At 38.9% G+C, this 27,470-nt stretch overlaps 1 protein-coding gene across 1 annotated transcript in view; it reads right to left on the minus strand.

The window, feature by feature from the left end:
• Positions 1-27,470, minus strand: part of magi2a (membrane associated guanylate kinase, WW and PDZ domain containing 2a) — a 161,580-nt gene that overhangs the window by 132,950 nt on the left and 1,160 nt on the right. The gene's annotated exons all lie outside the window — the stretch shown is intronic.

Raw genomic sequence — 27,470 nt, forward strand, 5'->3', positions numbered from 1 at the left:
AATTTAAGATGTGACTTGGTGCCCACTTGGTTGCAACATATTATCGAGAAGACCACTCTTGGGTCATTCCTCATTTCCTGTGGATTAGCTCTTGAGTACTTTAATGCGAGCAAGGACGATGATTGTTATCACAGTACAGTCTATAGTGGGTAACAAAGCCAACTAATAATCTATATGCATACACTAAACAAACGATATCAGACATCAGGACGAGCTTAGCAGAGAGGTTAAAAACAGCCCTGGTGAAGTTGGAGAAAAGTGCAGTTGTTCCCACTCAGTTTGAAATGGACTAGTGCCTTTTATTAGAGCGTTTCTCTTAATTATTCAAGAGTTTGAGAAGTGTGCTCTTTATAGAATAAAACAGGGCAGACTGCAGCAGTAATGGATGCTCTCATGTCTCCACCAACACAAAAATACAAAAAAAAAAAGCATTTTAGTATTTTTCTATTTTCACAAATATTTTTGCAGAAATGAAAATAAATGGTTGCAACACATTGAGCTGTATTGGCTCACAGACTTGAGCATTTGCATATTTTCTCAATTTGTTTTTATTTTTATTTTATTTATTTTTATTTTTTTGCAGTTTTAAATTTCTTAATGACTTGACATGTTATACTACAGTATGGCTCTATCAATCTATCTACTATATTTTTCACATATTGTAATTTCTGAGCAATAAACATTATTATTAATTTAACCTTAAGAACAAAAATTGTACAGAAGAGTGTACAGAAGTAAACAAATTCAACAGAAGAGAAAAGTTTGATATTTTATTCGGGAAAGTTATTGTTTTTGGAGTAAACGACAATACATCCTCTGCAGGAACTGAGATTTTGCAGACAATACTATTAGAATCCAGCTCTGATAACCCAGTCAGTGTCTTCATTTCCTGTGTGTCAAACTTGTCTGCTTCAATTACCTTTTGCGTGTTTGGTAGGGCTTGTGTGACATCTGTATTCTAATTGCTCATAAACAGTCAGTGCCCGGTGCTCCCAGGAAAGGTTCAATCCAAGATGCTGCAATTAGTTCACAAATGAGAGACTTATATTCACATGCTCACTCACAAGATTACACTGGTGTCCCTGTGGTTGCATGTAAAGTGCACAGCAAGCGCACCAATAATTGTTTAGAGAGGCAAGCCAAGAACACAGAAGAAGAACAGTGGGTATTAGGGATGGGCATTCGATGAAATTTTCTTAATCGATTGTCGTAAGAATTAACGATCGATTATCGATTAATCATTAACGTGTTTATATTAAAATGATCATCATTATTATTACTATCTGCACTACTAATCTGCATAAATAAATTCAACTTTACGACATATAAACCGTAACGACTCTAGAGCCACATCAATCCGTTTGAGATTATGTGTTTAATGCAGTTTTGCACAACTCTCACAAAAACAAAACTTAAAACCGCATCGCTAATTTGCAGAAACTAAGCGAAGAGAAAACTACAGCTCTTGTGCGCTGATGCGGTCAACTTCTGTTGGATTAAAAGACATGACTCAGTGGAATACAGGTTAGTGTGACCATATTTGCGTTTGTCAAAACCAGGACACCGTACGGGGGGAGGGAGGTGGGGACTCGTCATCGACATTGCGTGACTCTCACCTGGCAAAACTTTTTCCCACTGGACACCGAAGCATATGTGCTGCTTTATACACTGTGCACATGGACTCACACTTGTCCCGAACGCAACGGAAAGCGTGGAATTTCTTGTACAAATCATCGTTAAATACGCATTTGCGTTGCAGACTGACCGACTGTTTGTGTTTGCTCGCTCCTTCTGAGTGCAGAGAGCTACATGTACTGACCCCTGTTTGGTCACGCTACGCACAGCAACCTACATTCGGTTTGTCGATTAAAATGAACGTAATCGATGAAATTCTTAATGATCAATTATCGATTAATCGATTAATCGTGCCCATCCCTAGTGGGTATCAAATCTAGGGATGGGCAATATTGACAAAAATTTTAATGCTGAGTAGGGATAGTCAGATATTGATTTTAACACCAATAGTCAATATTTGTTTTGCTGCTGAGGCTGAATTGTGGACTAATACTGATATTATAGAAAATACCCTCAGATGTTAATACAGATTTATCAATCATGATTTTCTTATCATCAGTTGAGGTTTAAATATTGCACAAAAAGTGAATGTACATTAAAATCTGCCATAAAAAGACTCACTATCTTGGGTGTTCATTTGTGCCATTACTTCAATATAATTTGTAGGAAATGTAATTTTTACAAAGATCTAACCCTGTACTTACGCTTAAAGTTTTAAGTTTAAATCCAGGAACTGAGCACTTTTTCATTCTAAAAAAAAAACAAAAAACAAAAACTAAATACAGCATTTTTTCAGTTTTCAGTTTCTTTTGCATTTTCATTTTATTTATTTCCACAGATGATCTAAAGGCATCAACCCTATAGTATTTATTTCAGAGATACAGTGTAGCTGTAGTGGAGCTGCATATCCTGCAGATTAACTTTCCTCGGTTCTTCAGATCAGATGTTTATTACAAGAGAAAATCTATTTACCTGAAGATTGAGACATTGTTGTTCCAGCATCCGTCTTCAGAGACATGTTTATACTCTCTTTTTAAAATTGCAGCAATAGAGGCATTATTAAATCTATTTTTCATTTACATCCTCCAGAGGAATGACAATTCAAATGTTGCATTGCTACAGTAATTACACAGAAAACAGAAGCTATTCTCCACAGGTTTGGAAGATTGCAGTTATATTACATTTTAAATGTTGGAGGCAAAATGATGATTCCAAAATAGAAAACAGACAAGTTCCTTTAAAGTCCAGCATTTTTATAATAACAAGTAGAGATCAATCGATATGGTAGGTAGTAATTTAAATGTACTACAAACTTCCCCCAAGCCCTTTTTTTAACCAAAACAAAAAGTTGTGTAGTCATGCTTTATGCAGGGTCCTCTTAGTATTAGTGTTAATATAAAGCTTTGAAAGATTTTTTTAGGCAGCAGATTGACTAAATCAAAACAAAAAAGGGGGCCTGTGCTGTAGAATTAAGGCCGATAGCCGATAAAAAAGTGCAGATATCTTCCAATATATCAGCCAACTAATATATCGGTCTATCTTTAATAACAAGCCATGAATTCCATTTAAAGTGAATACAAATTATTACAGGACAAAAGAAGAAAATAGGGAACAAGTCCTTAATACATGTGTGCCATCCCCATCCTTTAGATATGTGTAATTGGGGCGCAAGTAACATGCAAGTCTTCAGAACAGCTTGGATTGAGAATATTACTTTGAATATCTTTCCATCTTTGAGGTGATATAAAAGTATGCACAACAATTCTCTACTGCAAGATGCCCACTCTCCCCACCACTAAATTACACTTTATTGTCAGTTAACAATATGCACCTCAATAAGCTGAAGGTGAGGAAGGATATTAACGGAGCTATAGTGACAAACACGGAGACCTGCCTCGTCTAATAACCATCTTCAAGACAGCTTTTAATACTTTCAGCAGCGAAGTGTCAGTCATCATCAAATACCCTGAAATAACTCATGCAAATACAGCCACATGAGCATCTAAATAAAGAAATACCAAGATGCATCAGCACAAATAAGCAGAACGTGATGGGTGGCAAATTGGACTACAGCATGCAGTTTTATACAGTGGAAAAAGTCACTTGATGAAGTATGAACAGAAGCTGTTTAAGTAATTACATCAGACCATTTCTGTTAGTATTACTATTGTTTTTTTTACAACTCTAATACTAATAATACTAATACAACACCACAAAGTGATGCCTCAGGCCAAGCCCCTCTTCAGACATGAAGTGCATGTCAGTGCAAAGCCAAACACCAAGCCAAGCCCATCAGGGCGTGGCCAAACGTTGAGCTCCGCCCCACATTTCACCCAACCCAAGTGCAACCAGGGGCACTTGCCATGGTCCGTAATGCTGAATGCTACGCCAGTAGTTTTGAGAGGATCCACATAGTGCTCCCGCAAGCACTTGGTGCCCTACATGCTGTGCATAATGTGCTTAATGGTGAGCTCCGGCACTGTTAGTATGAGGATAGAGTTTGAAACTGCATTACCGTGGCAGCACTAGTACCTGTACATTGTACTGTGTAATAAAAGCAACTGCCCCCTCTCAGCAGTGAGGCTAGGTTTACTGGAGGTACAGACTGATCTTTCACATAGAACGGAGCAGATCTGAGAGTGTGGCATGTTAAGTGTGCAGTCAGTACACACCCATCTTCACAAACAAAAGCTCAAAAAATTACATCTATTCACTGCTGATTCTTTACGCACCACTATCTCACAGTGTTTTTGTGTCCACAGCCCAAGTCCTGGCCGTGGATCAGTCTAATTGTTGGTGCGGCACAGACTTCTTCTTGGCAAAAGCCTTATGGCGCAGCAAGTAAAGCTTTCACACAGCTGTGACGTGAGTGAACGATAGAAAATTAACAAATTTACATAATAAAAACTGAAGTAACCCAGCTGAGTTTTGACAAGGACAGAGGCAGTGGCAGTGATGAAGAAAGCACCTGTAGACTCCCGCTGAACTTATTTCAACTTTGCTTCCACCCAACTGTCAAACACATTTCACTGCCAACTTCTCACATGTCACCAGAAATAAAAACTGTTGCAGTGGGCTTAGAGGGAAGGGTTCAGTTCTTTTTCACACAGACAGAAACAAACACACAATTTCATATGTGAAAGATTGAATGTGATGCATTTGTCAAAGGAATTTATATTATCAAAAATAAGAAATAAATAGTTGTGATTACGTTTTTTGTTTTTTTTTGCAGAAGCATAATTTAATAAAGAATTATGCAGAATAATAAAAAATATAAAAGAGTTCAAAAAGAACTGAAACAATCTAACAAACTTGCAGGGGTATCTAAAAATAAGGACATAAAGTTTTGTGGTTACTGTAACTTCCATTCACATTTTCTGCTATACTTGAACCTCATAGTTATTAGTGCAATTATTGGTGCCATAAGATACTCATTTTTGTTAATTATTGCCCACTCCTACTGCAACATGGCATATGGCACGTACCTTATAGAAATATTTATCATAATGTATGTAATTAAAACTTTGTGCAGCATTTCTCAGAATCTAACCCAGTCTTATGTTGTATACTTTATAGAGCAGTTTTTCTGTTCAGTGATGTGAAGAAGCTCTATTCAACAAAAAGATATCCTTTTGTTCACTGTGATGGGATCATTTGATGGGATCATTATAGCTTGTCCACATAACTAGCCAAACAATGTGTTTTTTGGTCTAGTCCCTCACAAGCTTCCATCTGATCTGTTAGTAATGAGATGATGAGACATGAACATAAGTTTGTTATCTTAAGTCTGGGAGAAGAACTCCTCATCCAAGCACTTTCTGCACTCTTTAAGTCAACGGAATTTATTCTGTTTTTATCTTTCAGATAGGGCAAATACAAGGCCCAAGAGCCTGCAGCCTTTAATTGAAGACCCCAAACAGCAACCACTATCTATGTTTCTATTGTCCTCTTCTAGCATCAGTATAACTGTGTTTTGTTTTCAAATTCTGAGGTTGCGGTCTTTGAGAATGGTGATTGAATAGCTTGGTAGGATGAACAGACATCAGCTCAAGAAGAAACCATGGCGACGATGAGGAGAACAAGCACTCTTGATGCTGGATATAAAAAGAGGCTACTTTTCAGATTTTTTAATCTGCTCTTATTGGCAAGATGAGAGGCACTGAGTAACAAGTGAGGACTTTGTTAATGCCTGGTTGTTGTTTCCCACTGTGATAACTGCTCCTGCTGGTGTAATCGCAAGCTTTAGAAATAAGAGTACTAAGACTGGGGTGGGTTTTTAACTGTCTCTGTGGCAGCCCAAAACAATGTTGTTTATTGTCTGTTTATAACAGAGGTAAACTGATCTAAGAATTTATTTTATGGTTAGTTATGGCAAGGGGAAAAATATTATTTGATTATTCACCCAAAAAATGTATTCAGTGCTTTCACTGGAGTGTTTGCTTATCTGCTTTATATACGTAAGTGTAATACCACAACAGATCTTAAAGCCATGTTGTTGCAAAGCAAATTCTAACTAAAAAATCTCATTTAAGAGAATAAAAAGATTTGTGATTAACTGAATCATCATAAATGCTAAAATCATTCAGGTGAAGTGTCTTGACTTTTCAATGATGCTTTCAGTGACCACATCAGAGAGGAGGCATGCCTACAGCTTTTCTGTCTTACAACTGATTTACAATAAGTGAATGCCTCTTGAATGCCAAATGGATAATAAAACACTACTGATATTTAACTGTTTTTGTATGTATTGTATTGTATTGTGTTGATATGTGTGGTAAGAAGACCAACATGAGACGGCAGAGATATCCAAACTATGACAACAAAGCTGAGTAAATCAGTAAGTGTTTTCATGTTTAGTTCATTTTGTAATTGGCATGTTTCACAAACACAAGCTAAGTAATCTAATTAGCTGTTTTAGAACACTTTTCAATGTCATTTTAGTGCAAATTATGTTTTCTATGTGAAATACAAATAGGAAAATATTCTATTGTCACTGTGGGCACATTTCTCTGATAGGTCTGCTAGATCTAACAAACAAAAATGATGATGATCAGTTGTTTCAAACTTACATAGTGCCATAAACAAACTTCCTAGAGACTATTTTACATTAGCCACACACCCGACGATACAAACTATAAGGAGCCAGGGAAACATCTGGAGCATGTCAGAATGCATCCGTCACACAGCGCATAATACAGCAACCTTAAATGTTGCTAAAATGCCTTTCTTCTCAAACTAAAACTTATGAAGCCGAGAAGCAACCCTTATTGTTTCATCTGCAGCAGCTTGAACAACTCAGCGGGTGATATATGTACAAACATGCTGACACACAAAAAGATCCTAGATTATGGAAATAAATGGAGATGGCTGACCCAGCTGTATGCCACAGACAGCGCCAGGGAAGAAGACGGATGCACTCGCATTCTGACGCCTGGGGACGTCCTGAGGGAGCACTTATGCAGAGGTGCAAAGCAAATACCTGTGTGTTAGCAAGGAAACTCCAGGCATTTAAGAGCCATGTGTTTACATGTGAGAAGAGAGGAACAAGTTATGGTGAGAGGAAAATGCATGCACAATTATGACCTGCAAAGTATGAGTTGTGAATACCAATATATAAAATAATTCTTTAATCTTTTAGTCTATTTAATTATGGATAGACTTGTTATAATATTTGAATGAGAACCGCTGAAGATAGTCAAGCCTAAGCAACTAATTAGATTAATTGAAACTAATCTATTATTGAAATAATTGTAAAATTCTAATCAAATAACATTTATCTGGACTACACAGACATAACAGACCATGTGCTGAGTCACAAATCCTAAACTCTTCTTTGAAGTCAGAAAGATTCATGCTCTTGTGATTACCATCAACACTGCTGCAGAAATCGAAACCTATGAGACCAAGCAATGTTTTATCACTCTTCAAAATCTCTCGCTGTTCAAATTAAATGCAGCACTAACATTCTTTTGTGTTCAGTTTTCGAGTGGAGATAGAGGTCTTGTGGGTTTTTGAGTTTTCCAGGCAGCAGACTGTGGAGAAAAGGTCAAGTTGGGGTCATGGTTAAAAGGTCTGACAGGCTGACACGATGTGTGCATGTGTGAAAGAGAGCTTGAATAATCTGCATAGCATCCATCTGGAGACACATCAAGTGTCAGCAGTGACTTGAACAGAGCTTAGCTACAATAGCAATTTATATTGTTTGTTCATACATAAATAATTGCATTTTAAAACTACTATTGTATTTACCTGGTAAATCCAGAATGATATCTTTGTATTTTTATACAGAGGAATGTCATTCTGGTAAATATGTTTAAAGGCTCTTTTCTTCTTTGTGGAGAGTGTATCTCTTGGGCAGTTCAATGTATTGAAATCGTGTTTGGATGGATTTTCATTTTGCTCTTGATGTCCAAGACAAATTTCTCCATTTGTAGAAAATCAAGAGTCAAAACTTAATTAATGGAAAAGCCAGGAACTAAATGAATGTATATTTTACAAATAATAAACTAATGTCCATAAAGAGATTTCCAAATTAATGATACTAAACGTGTTTATCAAAATATATTTCCATGATCTCCCCACACATAAACTGAAGAGCACTAGATCATTAAACACCCTGCATGTCCTGGACATCATTTTCTCTTTAGCAGCATGGCCAAAGGGACCCCTACGTTTTAATAGAGCCCAGAGTGCTACGTCCTCTTGTTTTAATTTAGAGACATAAAGTTAAAAATATATTTTTTCACTAAAGCAAATCTTTTGGGGCCAGTGTCTACACCAGTTGAATTACACCCTGAATTTTGGACTCAATTGACACAATTACACAGCAAACACAGAGGCTGTAATTGAGACCCAAAAGACTAGCTCTGCTTTCATTTCTTTCAGCAGGATGTAATTGAGACAGGGAGTGGGAGGCACCATGCTGTTGCGCAAATTACATTACACATCTGCAAATAAGATCCTTCACTTTACATGTAACAAACACAAAAAGAAGGGAACTGTTAAACTGGCTGCAGTACATAAGAAAAAGAAAAAAACTCACTACAACATAAGGGACTGATGTCAAAATGTTTACATATGACATTGGAGTATTTTCTTTGCTGCTTATGGTTGACCTGTTATTCATCACCTCACAATGGCACAAAAAACTGCATACTGAAATATAATATAAATTAATCAGATCTATTGTATACATTCAGTTTAGCCTCTTCCCATTGCCTGGTCTGCTGTGGAGGTCGCATTATTTACTCCTCAGAAACTCCTTTATGTACATTTTTTCAGTTGGTGCACAGTGCATATTGAGAATTTAATTGCATAAGACTAAAACAGTATAGTCAAAGAAAGGCTTATGGCTTACAGCAGAAGCACAGCACTGTCTGCAGCTCAAACAGATTTACACAAAGAAATCCCAGAATCCACTTCATTGTCTGTCCCCTAAGAGAAAGATGGTGAGGTCGAGGTCCAGACACAGAGCCTCTCTATGCTCCACTCATACAACAATAAAATATTTCTCAACAATATCTTTTCAAAACGAAATATTCCAACATAATTAGAAAACGGTTTTAACATGTTTTTTTTTACATGGACATGTATATCTGAATCAGTTTCCAGCCTGTAGTTGTATCTTATCACACCATAATGTTTCTTTCCATCTGGAGGTGGCCTGGGCAGTATAGATGTCACAGTTTCTTGTATGTAAGGTTCAATGCTGTGAAACTGTACAAACAACAAGAGCTCCAGTGAAAAACTCATCACTGTGGGGAAAGCTGGCCCAAAGTAGGTATCTTTCCACAAAAAGGTGTGGAAAGACAAAATCTACTGCAAGACGACTTCGCTTGTGAATGTCAATAACTTAAATTATAAAATAAAATAAACTTAAAACTTTAAACTTAAATCGAACTTTAAATTAAAATTTAAACTTTAAACTTAAATCAAACATAACAGCCACACGCAAACACATACATTGACTAAGCCAGACTGCTTTTATAGTTAGTTATAGTTATAGTTATATAGTTATAACAAAAAAAATAAATAAATACTTAAACCAAAATACAAACTAAAAGTCACTTGTGTATGTGTGGTATTTGACTAAAGAGTAACTAAAATAAACATAACCCAGCATTGTACATCAGACTGTTTACTAGGATATGGTAAGTGAAGTTGATTAAATGAAGTGGCAAATAAAATAATGGGACAAAGTAACTTTAGAATCTACTTTGTCACAGTCACTTTCATCAATTTGAGCTAGAACTAAAGCCTATTACTCGCTCTATGTATTATAGTTTCACAGTGTATAAAACTGGACATAATTAGTCTGTTATGATCCATGTTTAGAGGTGTTTAATCTCCCAGTGATGAGCCACTTCTAATAAAAGGTTTGAACAAATTTAATGACAATTTTTCAACAGCACAAGTAAAAGGGACATTGGGTGGATTGACAAACTGATCTGTAAAGCTGGTCACATGATCGGCTGTGAGCTGGAGACATTTATCACATTAAGGGACAGGAGGACACTGGACAAACTGCTCTCCATCATGGACACTTCTGCTCACTCACTGCACCAGATACAGATCAGGGGTGGGCTTTTTTTTCCCATGGTGCCACATGAGAAACAGAAAATATTGTGGATATTGTGCATAATATTAATTGTATTTCTTTATAACAAGCAGTAAACATAATTGTTTTGACAAGCTGGTAAGACTGGTAAGATTTATGTTATGATTACGCAATGAAAAAGTGAGGTTCTCTTACAAAAAATGTTGTTTAAAAAACACCTCTAAAATATAATATAAATAATATAAAATATGTTTATTTTGTAATTCCAAATTAGCTTAAATGGGCCAGTCGGAGTCAACCAATGGGCCGTATGTGGCCCGGAAGCTGTATAATGCCCTGGTCTGCTATAGAGGGACAAAGGACAGAGAGAACCTGTAGACCTTTAGTCATTTAGTTAATTGGTCGATAGTGTCTTAGTTGACCAAAAGTTGTATTAGTTAGTTGTCTATGTTATGTTATTTGAGTTGAACGTAAAATTCCAAGGCTTTTATCATAGTGTTTTGTTATAGAATAGATATTCATTTTACATCTATTAAATATACAAAGACATATGCAGGGTTTATTGCTCTTATTGATTACATAAATGTCATAGAAGGAAAAATAAAAATGCTTTTTTGAAGGTGCCAGATCCACAGCAGCAGACAGACATTATTCAGGGTCCACCAGGAAATCAATGCAGCTGTTTCAGATTCAACCTTACAGCAGATTTTACTTTCAAATAACATCAGACTGAACTTGTAAAGCAGAGTTGACTTTTTATAAATCATGCAAAATATATAATAAAAAATTATGTAAAACAAACAAAAGCAAACTTAGTTGTGTGGCACCCACCGCTCCTGACAGTGCCCCAGTAGTATTAAAGGTGCACTGCGTAACATTTCAAGTGGAGGCCCCTTGCTTTTCTTCATGAAAATACTATTGTTTGCCTAGAATGTTCCACAGTATAGCTTAAACCTGTCATGAGGGTGACATACAAATTACAGCCCTACGCTACATTACAGTTCCGATCTGTGAAGAGTTGCTCCTATTTGCGGAAGGAATTTATGTATTTTTGAGCAATAAAACACCCGTAATGAATAAATGCTAGATGAATATATGTTTAATGTCACACCATGGAACATTCCAAGCAAAGCAATAACATCTCTATGGGGACAAGCAGCAGACCCTCCACCAGAAAGGTTGCACAGTGCAGCTTTAAAGGATAGGGGACCATTTTTCCTACGGTGACAATAAAGTGTACCTTAACCTTAATAAGTGCCACAGACTGATTTAAATCATCTTTTAATTCTGTAGGTTCAATAATTACTATAAGAGATGCCAAAATTAAAATTGCACTTTTATTCACTGGGCAATCTGTTAAGCCTCGTTAAATCTTTACAGTTAGGTTTAATGTGACACTTCATTATCTGCAGCTCTGAGACCTACTTTAACAGTTATTTAAGACAGAGAAAAGAAACAAGAAAAGAAATCCAAAAAAGAAGAGACAAAAGGGGGTCATCCTGTCCTTGATACAGTGTATAGCCACTGTTCATTGTTTTCACTCCAGCCACATTCTCCACATTCCAGTTACAGAGACTCCCTTTGACTCAGAGGGATGAAGAGGGAGGAAGAGGAGGAAAATGAGGAAGAGGAGTGAAGAGGAGGGAGAACTTGTGCGTCATGGCCCGGTGCCCAGGTGCCATTTAGCCGTGTAAAGCACAGGTGGGTCTTCACTGGTGGTAATGAGTGCGACAAGGTCAAAGGGCAGCACCTCTTCAATCAGGTCACTCAACGGGCATTAATAGTACTATAAGTCAAGTCAAGACAGAGGGATCTGCTGATACGATACTGGCATCAGATATCGGTAGCAGATATCGGACGGTTCTCATTTTGGTCTATAAACTGGTGTAATAAGATGGCCATTGTAGATCTGACATTATTAAAATCATATTTTTTCAAAGCTGTGCTGTAATTAGTTTAAACTGATAAACACATTTGGTTAATATTTAACCATATGCCATTTGTGTTTAAAGAAAATAAATGATATTTTCAGTCTAGTATGGGCTGATATCGAGAATCAACAGATATGGGTGTCATATGATAAACTGCATTGACAAATGCCATCCATCCATCCATTTTCGTCCGCTTATCTGGGGCCGGGTCGCGGGGGGAGCAGCCTAAGCAGGGACTCCCAGACTTCCTTCACCCCAGACACGTCCTCCAGCTCCTCCGGGGGGACCCCGAGGCGTTCCCAGGCCAGCCGAGAGACATAGTCCCTCCAGCGTGTCCTGGGTCTTCCCCGGGGCCTCCTCCCGGTGGGACATGCCCGGAACACCTCCCGAGGGAGGCGCCCAGGAGGCATCCGGAACAGATGCCCGAGCCACCTCAACTGGCTCCTCTCGACGTGGAGGAGCAGCGGCTCTACTCCGAGCTCCTCCCGTGTGACTGAGCTCCTCACCCTGTCTCTAAGGGAGCGCCCAGCCACCCTGCGGAGGAAACTCATTTCGAGCGCTTGTATCCGCGATCTCGTCCTTTCGGTCACTACCCAGAGCTCATGACCATAGGTGAGAGTAGGAACGAAGACTGACCGGTAAATCGAGAGCTTCGCCTTTCGACTCAGCTCCCTCTTCACCACAACGGTCCGATACAGCGACCGCATCACTGCCGAAGCTGCACCGATCCGCCTGTCAATCTCACGTTCCGTCCTTCCCTCACTCGTGAACAAGACCCCGAGATACTTGAACTCCTCCACTTGAGGCAAAGACTCCCCACCCACCCGGAGAGGGCAAGCCACCTTTTTCCGGTCGAGAACCATGGCCTCGGACTTGGAAGAGCTGATCTTCATCCCAGCCGCTTCACACTCGGCTGCAAACCGCCCCAGTGCACATTGTAGGTCCTGGTTCGATGAAGCCAACAGGACAACATCGTCCGCAAACAGCAGAGATGAAATCCTGTGGTCCCCAAACCGGACCCCCTCCGGCCCCTGACTGCGCCTAGAAATTCTGTCCATAAATACAATGAACAGAACCGGTGACAAAGGGCAGCCCTGGCGGAGTCCAACATGCACCGGGAACAGGTCTGACTTACTGCCGGCAATGCGAACACAGCTCCTGCTCCGGTCATACAGGGACCGGACAGCCCTTAGCAAAGGGCCCCGGACCCCATACTCCCAGAGCACCCCCCACAGGACACCACGAGGGACACGGTCGAATGCCTTCTCCAGATCCACAAAACACATGTGGACTGGTTGGGCAAACTCCCATGAACCCTCGAGCACCCGATGGAGAGTGTAGAGCTGGTCCAGTGTTCCACGGCCAGGACGAAAACCACACTGCTCCTCCTGAATCCGAGGTTCGACAAATGACAAATGGAATATTGGAATTTGTAAATGAAATAAGAAGCTCATTTCACATTTTTACAGTCATATTTTTCTAATTGAAAATGCTAACTAGAAAGCAGCATTTGAAATTATAGTGTTAGATCTTTTCAAAAGTAGCATTATAGATCATATGTTTCACCATCTAACATCATTCATTGAACAACTTTGGTCTGAGTCTTGAATAAAAGATCAGTGGCTCTTCCCTCACTGTAGGAGGTAAGATCTAACATGAGGAATTACACTCAATATCTGCACTTAACCAGCTGTACCAACTGAGGCTGCAGTGGTGAACCAGCCACAGACCTGTCTAAGCCCTGGCTCCACAGTGGGGTCTGCACTGGACTGTTTGAGAAGCTTTGTATTTCTATTTGACCTCATTATGACCGCGGGCCAAGGTACTTTGTACCCACTGCCAAGTTCGGACTGTGCTTACTACTTAACACACCTCTGTGGAGCATGCCTGGTGCTCAGGAGCAGATACAAACACACTTGTGCTGATTTGCACAGGGATTTGCTTGCACTGTTGGCATGTTGATAAGACCAGCATCACAGTGACATGAAGGATTTGGATAAAGAAGCAAAGGGCGACAAAAGTCAGTCTCCAAACAGCACCAGGTAAACTTAGCATTCAGATAACATGGAATAATAGGGCTGGATTACAAGTAGCCATATAATGTCTCTAATGTCATTTTTAGTTAAATGTTGCAGTTGGAAAAATCTAAAAGCTTCATACCAAAGCTTATCTCTCCTGTTCATCTCTCCAGATAAATATATTCTCATCTTATCTTTCAAAATATATAATAATATAAGACATCAGGGATGTGTCAGTGTTTAATGTAGGGCATATCATGAATATGAGTGCTGCAATTTCCTGCTACTGTTGTGACTACAAGCAAGGCCAGGATGGCGCATACATACATATAAGTACATAATTAAGATTTCCTTCAGTTGTCATTGAAAGGTCCAAAATTAGGGCTAGGATAAACTAATCAGTGTCATAGACAAGATCAATCATCAACTTTAAGTGCTGCAAAACATTAGAAGTTTAGATTAGTTTAATTTTTGTGACAAAAGCTTTTGCTCCAGAAAAATTGAGAGATCAGGAAGGAAGTTTAAACATTTTATTTATACAGGAAAAGACTGAAATACAAATCTGTGAATCATCCACATATCCAACTGTTCAAACTCTATTTAACACATCAATACAGAAAACATACAGTGGGGAAGGGGAGATTCACATTTTTAAATGTATATGATTTATGTCTTTTAAACCTCTTTATTCACTGCCTACATATGAGGCTAAGTTGCGTTTGTAGCAGGAATGGATAAATCTATAGTGGAACAAACCAAATCCTCCCCTGCGATTTTTTGCCTGTGATGCAGCAAAATGACATATAGCTGAGCACCCATGGCTCTGGGTGAGGCAGGGTCCGGAGGCAACGCCCACCCTAACACCCACTGGCACAGGAAGCAGAGTGGGAGATTATACAGGAGAGCTATAGAAAGTCCAAAATGTGAAAATTTGAGTGGGAATAGAGAAAGGAAGCTCAGCTATGCAGCCCTCATTTGCCACACCTAATTAGAATAACAATGGCTGCTTTCAAGTTTGAATAATACAGAGCCATCACTCATCGTAATAGCTGCGAGAACAACCAGTCAGAAATAAACCAATCCAGTCGACCAGAGGGACCCGGGCTATACAGAGAGAAAGAGAGGAGCAATGCAGTCTAAGCCCTGGACTGAAGCCACAGCTACTGGACACTTTAACAAGCTGAGAGAAGCCTGTAGTATTTGCATTAGGCACCACTGCAGCTGTCAGACCTCATGTTTTTAATGAAACACACAGTAAAGAGTAGCAGGCCAACATGCAGCTCACTGCAGCTCATCTGAGCAAAAGACAGGTCAAATATTTCCAAATTTATTTATTTAGGTGGAAACTCTCACTGCTTTTCAACTGCACATTTAATGGCATGTCCTTCTATTAGAATGCCATTTTACTTAAGATGCACCTTAAGGTTAAGATTCATGAACATATAGATACATATAGATATAAAAAGTAAATAAAAATCACAGGATTTTACTGGCACAGGATTGTTATCTATAAACATTTCTTATCATGATCTGATCAAATAAATAAGGTAATTTATCTCAAAGCCCTAATATCATCCAGGCATATTAATTGCACTGAATAGCATAGAATGCAGTAAAACTAGTTTTATAAAGCTACCTTTCTCCAATAAACTCTGATAAAAAGTTGGTATGGGTGTAAATATAAAGTTGCCTCATGTTGTTACAAACATCCAAGCTGTAATATTTTATTCCTCCATTTCAGTCAGTGTGCATCCCACCAATGAAACTACTGTACATCACATCAGGTTTGTCAAGATGTTGAGTACAGTTTTTTATCATGGTTTTGTATATTTATAGAAAATTGTTGTGAGGGAGCAAGGATGATGTAGGCTTGTGGGCTGCGATTGGACAGAACTGTACAGCTAACCATAAATGATGGTTCAAACAGGGCCCAACAGAGATCACTAAATTACTGAAACATGCATGGATGACATCTAAAACCTCTTCAGGCATCTTCTTTTTTTTTTTTTTTTTTTAATAATTGAACAATTTTATAACATGGTAGAAATTTTGCATTATAGCCCTCTTTAAAAAAAAATAGAACAGAGAACCTTTGCACAACTACTAGACCAGTGATTCTCAACCACTGTGAGAGATCGTCAGGTGTGCCGTGAGAAATTATCTTTTTTTTAACACTTTTTTTAAAATTAAAATTTATTAATTATTACCTGCAAACATTATGTCATTGTCGAGTGTCCGTGCTGTAGTACAGTGTAGTATATAATGACTGGCAGAGTGATCTAATATTCGTCCGGGTGGCGACAGGCAGCTAATTGCCTCGTTCCTTTAAATCAGAGGTGCTCAATACGTCGATCGCGATTTACCAGTCGATCGCCAAGGTCGTGTGGGTAGATCGCCGTGTCTCTTCTCGGACTCGCGTTTGGACTCGGTCTTGTCTGTCACTCAAGGTCTGACACTCAACAAGTGCGATCATATTTCATTACGGCCGCTGCTGTTGGTAATAAACTTGTACAGGTGTGCCAGAGCGTGTGGGGCGTCTCAGTGCAGCCTGTGCGCTCAGTGCAGCCCGCAGAGACTCTACGGCACATCACAAACACACACGCTCCCTATGCATGGCTCGTCTGCAACAGCGTGTGCCCTCGTGTACCAGCGTGCATCACAGGGCAGGTTCAACTTCCTAAACATCCTACCTGTCCATCTGCCTCACGTCAGCACGCCGCCCCTCGCCTTTTCACGCTCTCGCTCCTTCCTGCGTACAGCGAACACAAGCCCCTTCCACAGTGCGGCTGATTAGAAGAGCAAGACCAAATGTGAAGCAAAAACGAGTCTAAATTTGTGTTACAGTGTTGGCACAAAACAGGTCTACAGCATAGAGCAGATCTACAGAACAGACCTACATTTGGCTGAAGTTTGTCTAACAAAAGTGCACAAATGCATCTGTGTTTGTCACGATGTGCGTTTGGTTTGGTAAATGTGCAGAGGCTGGTAAATATCACTGCAAAACCAGAAAAGAATGTAACTCCAGTTTGGAACTTTAAAAAACAGGTTTAAAAATCTTCCTTCACTTTTTTCACAGTTTTGTGTAAAGTGCCAGAGGAAGTTCTCTTAAAGAAGGGGTTCTCAAACTGTGGGTGAGGGTCCAAAAAAGGGGCACAGAGTGTTTCAGTGCAGTTTGCTTGGTTTTGTATTAGGTAGATCTTTATGACTTGGTCATTTTGTAAGTAGCTCGCATGATGAAAAAGTGTGAGCACCCCTGCTTTAAAAGAATTAGTAACGCATGTGCGTGATGACAGTCATAGAGAAGTTTTTAAAACGGACGAATGCAAACTCCGAACTGGGCCTTGGACAAGATTCTGACCCAGAAGAGCTTTTCAAGCTTAACTGCTATAAAAACTAAAAACAGAGAGAGACTAAAAAGAGAGAAAAAAGGTTGAGAAACACTGTACTAGACTACTAATTTGACAGGACATTAAACTGCCATAAAGAGAAACCCTTACCTACTCTAAGTGGTTACTGACTCAAAAGTAAATCGATGGTAATTTTTTAGTGTAAACACACAACTGATGTCATGGAAAATGGTAGCAGCTTAACAGCTTAGAATATAGAAATGTTTGAGAAAACACCACTGCCTTTTGAAAACCACATATCTTTAAAAGCCTCTGTCGTATTCATTTATACAACTATATGATTTAGATAAGAATGTAAACTGTGACCTTTCAATGTCGCTCATACTGACAAAATCCCATTTCCATCCCATATTTACGCCTCAGGAGCTTCATGTGTGAGGCAGAGGCATTGAAGAAGTGGGAGGAGGAGGACTGTGCCAATTTGCATTCTTTCATTAAAGCCTGTTTTCGCAACTGCTGTCACCCGGGCAGGAATAATTAAAGCAACAAAGTCATATGGAGTTGAGAAGCAGATCATAACAAGTGGCATCGCACTAACATGACGCCAGGAGAAAAGGGAGTGAAGCCCGATGTTAGCGTTAATTGTAGGAGTTAGTCATGAGGCAAAGAGCAGCCCACTTCTCTACAGTTATTGTGTTTGGACAGCAGCTACACAGGCCAAACACTCCCTTGACCTGGGTGTAATTACCACATACCAATGAGTGAAAAACTTGAGTGAGTTTTGTGGAGGAGTTGGGGTTGCTGCGATGCCAGACAGTAGCCTAGTCCCCTTTGTACCTCCTCGTGGTTCAAAAGATGCTTAGTGCCCCAATGCCTCAGGAAAGAGAAACGTTGTGAGTTGCTCTACATATTCCAGGTTCTTCATCTCGCTGTCTACGTACGGACAATGGAGGTTAGTTTGAATAAGAAGGGAATAGAGCACTAGTCGCTTATGGCTTTGAGTAACACAGATTTCAAGTGTTACTTTGTACTTGAAATGGCAAAGACTGGATATTTGACTCATACACTCAAGTGAAGAACCCACAATTTGGACAGAAATCTCCATCTGTTTGAAGCTTCTGAAGCTGAAAATCAATGTTTAAAAGGAAGAAAAGTGCGGCAGAAAATAGTTCAGAGAAGAGCTAACTCACATCCTGCTGATCAGCCGCTGGCTGTGGGATCATCATGCAACCAAATATTGAGAAATATTCCCAGAGGTCATAAGCTACAATTACTGAAGAATAAAGAAAGACATTATTACATATATAAAGCAGCTAGCTCAGAGTAAACACCTCTATAATAAAGCCAAAGAAATGTGCTGTCAAAAGTTCTTACATAAAGTTGGAATGTGCCAATCTGATACTGGTATTGGATATTAGAGCTGCCGATACTGGAAAATGAGCTGGATCGGGTATCAGTTTCCAAATATCGGTTCAGATGATATCCAGGTTTAGGGATGCACTGATACCCGATACTGGTATCGGGTATCGAGCCAATACTTCCTTAATATACTATTTTACTCGTTAAACATTTGTCGATATCACTCACAGATACCACTATTACACAACACATTACATAGTATCCTGGTTTCAGTGTCCCGAAAAAGCCAGCATCCTGGTTATGAGAAACCGAGATAAATAAAGTTACTGTACAATGAAATGACTGTTAAAGTAATAAAAGTGTAACATGAACATCTCCAACGTGATATACGCATAGAACAGACTCACCACCAGCAGAACATCTCTCTGTCACATAGAGAACATATATTCCACTGAGTCATGTCCTTTAGTACAACAGAAACTGACCGCACAAAGAGCCAGCTGTTTTTTAAGTGCTTATAATTTATTCAAATTAGCCATGTGGTTTTAAGTTTTGTTTCTCTGTTTTGTTTCAGTGCACAAAACTGCATTAAACACATTATAATATCATGGTTGTTTATATGTTTTCTGCTTTATTAAATATCAAATTTTACACTTGAGCATTTGTAAGATTATGTCAAGAAACTGGGATACTACATTTGATCATGTACACAGGGATATGAGTAACCCAGTTTCTTAGTGTGCATGTTAACATTATATCCCGAATACTACCGTAACCGGGATATGGCTAATAACCGGGATACTGATGTGCATGTAAATGCACTCAGTGTATGTTCATGGGGGTGGGGCTTAAAGTATTGTTATCGGTACTCAGTATCAGCAAGTACAGAAACGATTATACCCATACTCATATTGGCTTTCAAAAAAATGGTATTGTGCATCCCTATCCTGGTTGGACATATAAGTTCATGCATTAAAATGATTTACTGGTCACAGCCAGCCAAGAAAGTGCAATGCTTGAACTTTTATTTATACAAAGTTGTTCTGTAATTACCTAAGAGATAAATAACAGCTAAATGACATGTTTGAATCAGTTCTGTCTTATTTTTTTATGTTTTAAGGATATAAATGCTGTTTTCAGTCACTGCATTGGTATAGAACTGGAATCGATATTGGAACTGAAAAAGCTGGATCGGTGCATCCCAAACATGAACTTAAAGCGAAGACAGACAGTTTTCAATTTAGGAGTATTAAAAGTAATGGTGTTCGAAACTGTCATACTGTTTCTACAAAATGAGTTATACAAGATTTGAATGAATAGCTATATTTCAATATCACTTGAACTCACACTTAATTATCTACCCCTCTTTTGAACAAACCCACACGGCTGCTGTGCTCAATTAAATTCAGTCTAAAATCCATCTTTCACAGCTAACACTAAGCATCAGGTGTCCACAGGCCTTGTGCAGACTGGGAGAGAGATCCTTGAATAATATGAGTGCGTGCAGGCACGGACCACACCACTGTCTCTTCTGCCATCTTCCAAACCCATTTCAGTAGCTGCCTGCTCCCCAGCGTCAAATGGATGAAATGACAGAGCGAAAGGTGGGAAGTGAGACAGTGCGTTACATGTAAAAGCTCCCCAGAGTGATGAGGAGAGGCGGCTCTGGGCAGCTCCAGGTCACCTCGCTAAAGGCAAAAAGGAGCGGGCGGCACAGAGCAGGGGGCGAGGAGTTAAGGAAGACAGAAATCTCAAAAAGTCAAAACTCTTCAGACAATGCCAGGCCTCCAGGATGCACCAAACATGTGAGAGAATAACTGGGGCTGTCACGATTGACATATTACTACAGAAAATATGATAAACAATAACAATGAAGGTCTTTTATACCACTGACACAGGATAATGCCTTTTCTAAAAATAAAATATTGTTAAAATGTGTGTGCAATAAAGAAATAGCAGAATTAAACAGTAGCTGCTGTCACAGAAGTTACTTAAAAACTTTCTACAGCCCAAGTCCTATTATACTACAAAAATTGAAAAAGTTCTCCTTCAAATTCACACGCTAAAAAACTTTCTATGCAATCTCTCAGTCATAGGTTTGTTAGCAAAAGAAAATGGTATTCTGGCAGTTGGACAAAAAATGGTAAGTAAACATGTTTCACCACTCTATACAAATAGTTTATTCAGTTCTGAAAGGGCTCTGTAAGACACCAAAAAAAATTTTTTCTATCATATATTCACTTGTAAGTTGATATGTCATTATTGTGACAGACATAAGCACAACACACACACACACACAAGACAGTGAGACTTAATGTACTGAATATAAAGACTAATAATGTGTCAGGTTCAGTTTTATAGGGTAGTTACAGCACAGTGCTGAATCAATGTCTCAAAACAGCCATAAAGCGCTGGCAATAGTTACTATCTTTTTATTATTTATTTGTCACATTTATTGTATGCAATACTTCTATGTTATTATCAGACTTACTACCTGTACATTGCAAAGACTGCCAATGTGTAACAAGCTTGCAGTCTAAATATGCAGCTTTATTACGTTGTCTAAAATGTACTGTCATGGTAGGGATGGAGAAAATATTTATTTTTGGAATTTCTTACAATGGAAGAATGTATTATTTATTTTGTAAGGAATTTGTTTTTCTCTTTTTCCAATCTCTTCACCAAAGATAAAATCCATATTAGTTTGGTTTGAGTACTCTGGTTTTAGTCATTTCATTATTCACCACAATAACCTCTAACTACCATTTAGTTTTGCCAATCTTTAAACACAAATACGAAAAACAAGAAAGCATCTATAGTGGAGCCCGCGCCACCGCCGCCCCCAGAAAGGCTTTTATCGGTCTGTATCGATTGTTCTCTCTTTTGGAGACTCAGCAACAGCCAGTGTGGGCCGAGGACTTTTCCTTAATATTGGCTCCTGTCTGTGAGCAGGTCAGCCAATTTCATCCTCCCCTGTGCTTTTCCTCTGAAATATCCCATTTATATCTCATTTATATTCATACTATTGGCAGGCTTAGGGTGTAAAAAATTTAAATTCTCCCGACATCAAATACAAACTTCTGCAATATCTGCCTTGCAAAAACACCGTAAGTTCTCCACTGGGTGCACCTCCACATTTTTACAGGCAGTAGGACAATGGATAGCTGTTTAGAGATTCAGGACCACTTTACAGCCACAATGTGATGTTTACGGTTGATTCTGGCGGCCGCTGGATCTACACTCTTTCTATTTGAGTTCAAGATGAGTCTCTTTGATAAAGGAACAAACCGGGAGGAGATGGAGAATGCTTTACATGCACAAAACTCACTGCAGATGACAACGGCGATTTGGCTGCACAGAAGATTGTGTTTATCTTCAGGTCAGAACTGTGTCATTGAGAGCTCTACACAAACTACTGAGAGACAAAAGTGAACCCAACAACAAAGGCTTGGCTGTAAGCTGATCTACCTTCACATAAGAACTATTCAACTGTTTACCTATAGATAAGATGAAAACACACAGCATGTTTAAAAGAATGCATGCACATAAGTAGGGCTATGTATCATTAACAAGTTGCTGATACGATACACACCTCGATACATAGGCCACGATACGATACGCATTTCGATACAGTGAGCTTTCAATTCAATACGATATGTTTCAAAATTATTTGATAGGGTTCAATAAAAAATTACTGTGATACTAAAAGTTTGTTAAATCACTTCTTGTGCAAAATTCATACGAAACACACATTTCAATCATCAAAACAGTGAACATGTCAAATAAGCTGCATAAATGAGTTTCCTTTCTCTGAACAAGCAACAAAACTGTAGCTCTGTAACAAAATAATTTAGTAAAATATACCAAAAAATTATCTTGGCAGGATTTCGATACAGTAGCCCACGATATCGATACTGTATCATCACATTAAACAATACGATATATCGATATTTCGATATTTCTGCACACCCCACATACAAGTAGAACATGTGCTTTACACATTTTGTTGGACAGAAATAATTAAGAGCTATCACTCATTCCTCACAGCAAGAGGGTTCTGGGTTCGATCCCCGGGTCGTCCAGGCCTTTCTGTGTGGAGTTTGCATGTTTCGTCATGTGTCTGAATGGGTTTCCTCCAGGCACTCCCCATCAACCCAAAACATGCTACACTGTTCTCCAGGAAGAAGAGTTGATAGCCAAGGTCAGTTAAATACAATCAATCAATCAATGAACCTGCCCAGGAACTACAGGTGGAAATTAGCACTGGTGCTACACCACACAATGCATCTTTCCTGTTAAGGTTAATGTAAAAATTGTGCGTTGTCCCTGTCTCATTAAATAAATAAAAGCTTGCAGGAGATTGGTATTTTTTATTTAGTTCACAGACAATACTATCTTAATAGGTGAGGCATTCTTTTTTAAATTACATTTTCTTGTATAAAGTGTAGTGTTTTTAATGGCATTGTATATGCCAGGTTCCAATCAGAACAGACCTCTGCTCTTTGATTGAGTTTTCTTTTCACCTCTAGATAAACTCACTTATTCATCCATAAGTAGGAAGAGAAATACAGTGAGAAAGGTAATGCACAAGTTAAGGCAGGGTAATCTATTCAAGACTCAAATGTATGAAGCTTCACACAAGCAGTTGATTCACAAAAAAAATCAAATGGAGCAAAAGAGGAAGAACACTGAAAGTTTTTGACACATTAATTTCATTTCATTTAGTTTGAGCAACATGATAAACACAAGAATATGTATGTTGGGACCATTTCCGTTGCTCAAAAGGAGTAGGTTGCAGTTTAAAACACTTATCATGTTCTAACCCAACACAACACAATTATCATTGTCAGTAACAGAACATTTATGAAGAATGGCTTTAAGTGGCAGATGTGGTGCTTTCTAACAATGTCAGCAACAAGAATCCTGTGAAGGTCAAGATGTATTGATATAAAATACAATACGCTGATATGGAAATCACTCAGTACAATGTATTTTTAATAAAAATTGCATTGTATACATTTTTTTATACAATGCAATGTAATGGAAAATGTAAAAAATGTAACAAAATCAACCTGTGACCTAAAACTAAATATTAATTCATGGGGAAATCTATAACATTAATTGTCTTAAAGTCATTCAATGTTAAACTCACTGATACTTATTCTAAATACTTACTTATGCATACTTTTAGATCACTATATAGTGCATTGTTTATATTGCATCTCCCAACTTTACTGCAATTTGGCCTGTTTCCTCTCCGTCATTCCATACAGTACTTCTCTCTTGTGCTTGACAGAAGAATACACCTTATGTGTGTACTGTATGTGCTGTATGTGTGTAGTGTATGTGTGTGGGGGGGTCCACGCACCTACATGCACATTATCATTCCCTGTCCCTGGAGGTGAGCCTGGCAGTCAGACAGAGCAACACAAGCAACGACAACAGGATGTCTGTGCAAAGCCCCTGTCAGGCATCATCGGACAGCAGCAGCAGCATGTGGTAAGTGTTGTGGACTCCTGGGATATACCAATACAGACTCAAGTATACACGCTTCACAGTACATGTGTGTGTGTCTTTGTGCAGGGCACACTGCTACGTTGCACTTCCTGGTGTTCGAACACTTTCAATGGGACCTTGACAAGCAGCAGCCTGACGAGTGACTGTGCCACTGAGCATCGTTATAGCAACACACTGTCTTACTCAACAACAACATTCTAGCAGCGCTCCCTCCCGGCTCACACTGACCACTGTCATCAGGAGGCACATCACTCATACGATTAACAGGACGAGGGCCATTGACTTGGTGTCATAAGCACTGATAGCACAGATGATGGAACAGATACATAGAGTAGTGGGCATTTGAATAGTCATAAAATTAGGTTAAAAAAATATACAAGTTATACAAGTTATATTTACAACAGCTAAGCCAATAGAGTTTCATTGATCAAGTTATTATATAAAGTTGGTAGTCAAATAAGCAGCAATTCAGTTAAAGGACACTCTGCAGCATACTGTCGCTCTCTGTAGGAGGTTGGCATCTGGTATCCCATAATAAGTTGTAACTGTAGCACTGGACTAAACTGGAACTAAACCTACAACTTAACATAGGACTAGAACAAGACTAGAACAGGCCTAAACAAGGCTCAAACAAAGATAAAGGATTGCATGCATGAACACATAGTATTATCACTCATTTTTAGTTGTTAGTATTTTTTATCACCAAAAACACCACCAAGAGTAGATGTCTCCTCCTGCCCTGACTCTATAAACCATATTTGCTCTAACATTAAAACACCCTTTGAGTTGAAGCGCTCAGCTCCACAGACTGAGTCAGCCCGTGCCATGGCATAAATAAAACAGCATGTTTAAAGGGGACACTAGGGCAAGAAGGTAGGGGATATAGAGAAGATAAAACAAACAGACATCAAAGTTTAAAAAGTGTATTTGCTCAAAAGTAACTGTGAAGTTAGGCACTACACACAGCTCTGATGACGTAGACTTGAGACTTGAGAAGAAAACAGGTGCATAATGACATATTAAGCAGTGTATTGTGAAGCCCTGATTATCGAGCCATATTTACACACAATCCTTTAGCAAACTCTCACAGCCAATTTGGCAGGAAATGTCAATGCAAGTCTAAATCTTACAGTCTGTCTAAATCCCCTAATAATGCGCTAATACCAGTGTGTAGGAGCTCTAAATCTACTCAGAAGAACAGTGCCACATATATCAACAAAATGAAGTGCAGCTGTAGCCGAGCATGTGCTCTCAAAAGAAAACAATTTGCCCATTGCCTCAGAGATAATCATTGCTCTGTGCACAGGACATCCACAGGATGTCATGTCAGGGTGACAGTGGCACTTCATTTACCATATACTCTCTGTTTTGCAAACCTAGTCTTTCTCCCTAAAATAGAATGCTGTTAACATCTACAGGGCATTTACATTTCAGTAGAAAGGGTATTATTATCTTTTTATGATAAAAGGTTGTAATATAGATTATTCTGACAGAATAACTTTGTTGCTGTCCTCTGAGCTGGGCTGCTATCTGAAAACAACATTTTAAAAGCAAAGGTAGAGTGCAATCACACCATGCCATTTGGGCAAAAGCTCCCTGCGTTCCGCCTGTTGTAATGACTTTTCCCAACACCAGCGCTCTAAGTGGCCATCCAGCAACACACAGCGTGCTTTGGGCTGACCTGGAAATGTGAGCTCTTACCTGCCCCACATGCAGCTGGGCATGGCTCTGTGTGTAGATGCTCCACTGCTCCTCTGCACAGCACAGCTCCAGTAAGAGCCTGTCACTGCGGAGGCCGGTGGCACTGAGACGTGACAGCCACAACACTGGGCTGGAGCACAAATGATGTTTTGAGCTGGTGATGTAACATTCAGGGCAGGAGAGCTGCTCAGGGCTGCTGATTTGACCTTCTGTCCACGTCTGTCTGGACTGTCTCCTAGTAAAACTGTCAGTGATTTGTCAAACTGTACTTGATATCTGTTGCACTAAACACAATGCACATGAATTACATAAAACTGATGAAAATGTCGAAATAAAAAAACAGTCTCATCCATCCAGCATTACACATTACACATTGTGGTTGTAGAGAACAACATCTAGTATTCTAGTTAGAGAGATGGGAGAACAACTTTTGTGAATAATGAAGCTCTTGCCCAAACACAGACACATCCCCAACTCTCGCCTGCATTAACCCATGGAGTACATGGCTATTACAAAGATGTTATCCTTGAATAAGATAGGATATTATTTCTCCAGAAGCTTTCTTTCAGGATATGGTATATTAGAAAGAAAAACTAATGACCATGTTTGTAGACAGCCACTCAAGGACACTGGCAGGAAGGATGAGTTTTTTTCTATAACATTTACTTAATGTACAAATCCATCATTGAAATCTCTATTCAACAGCTTTGTACAAACACAAAGTGGTTGGAGAAAATCAATCACTCCAGCCATCAGAAGAGATGAATTTTTCATGAGAAATTAACACATTAGTTTGATATAAGCTTGCTGCCTATTGAATAAATCTGTGCTGCTCAGTGACCACCACACACATACACAGTCACACACTGAAAAGATTTTGATCCAAAGATTCTGCTAGGGATTTGCGATAGATTTTTCACCCCAAAAACTTCCTGAGCTCTGGTCTGTGACAACCACTTTTACTATATTCACAGAGGTTGGTTGCTGTGTTGCTGTCATATAAGCAGAGCTTGTAGCAGTTAAAGTATTAAGTCCTAATATCATTACGCCTACGTATATCATGTTTGTGTTGCTTTAAAATCTTTGCTGCCCATATCTGCTTCAAAGTGTTTTTCCTCCAGCACTTTTCTGCAGCTCTGCAGTTCTTCAACCGTTCACTGGGCAGACTGTGACCTTATCACACATCTTTTTTTTTTTTTTCAATTCTTGACGCCTCTATAATGTTAGAGGAACTTGATTTATACAATATAATTTCAAATGCACTTTAGTCATGCCTCTATCCTTGAAAGTGGATAATAATCACAAACCAAAGGTCCACTTTTCAAACAAGTTATAAAAGTAAATGAAAGATTAAATTGAAATGCATAGTGATTTTCTTCAAGAAGATGGAGATATAAACCTTAAATGTCCAACTGTCTCTCACAAAACAACACAAATACAAAAGAGCACATCAGGTTATCAAAAT

This window comes from Boleophthalmus pectinirostris, unplaced genomic scaffold (genome assembly GCF_026225935.1).
Source record: "Boleophthalmus pectinirostris isolate CB_2022bp ecotype Guang Dong unplaced genomic scaffold, ASM2622593v1 HiC_scaffold_18, whole genome shotgun sequence".
In the NCBI taxonomy this organism is placed as follows: Eukaryota; Metazoa; Chordata; class Actinopteri; order Gobiiformes; family Gobiidae; genus Boleophthalmus; species Boleophthalmus pectinirostris.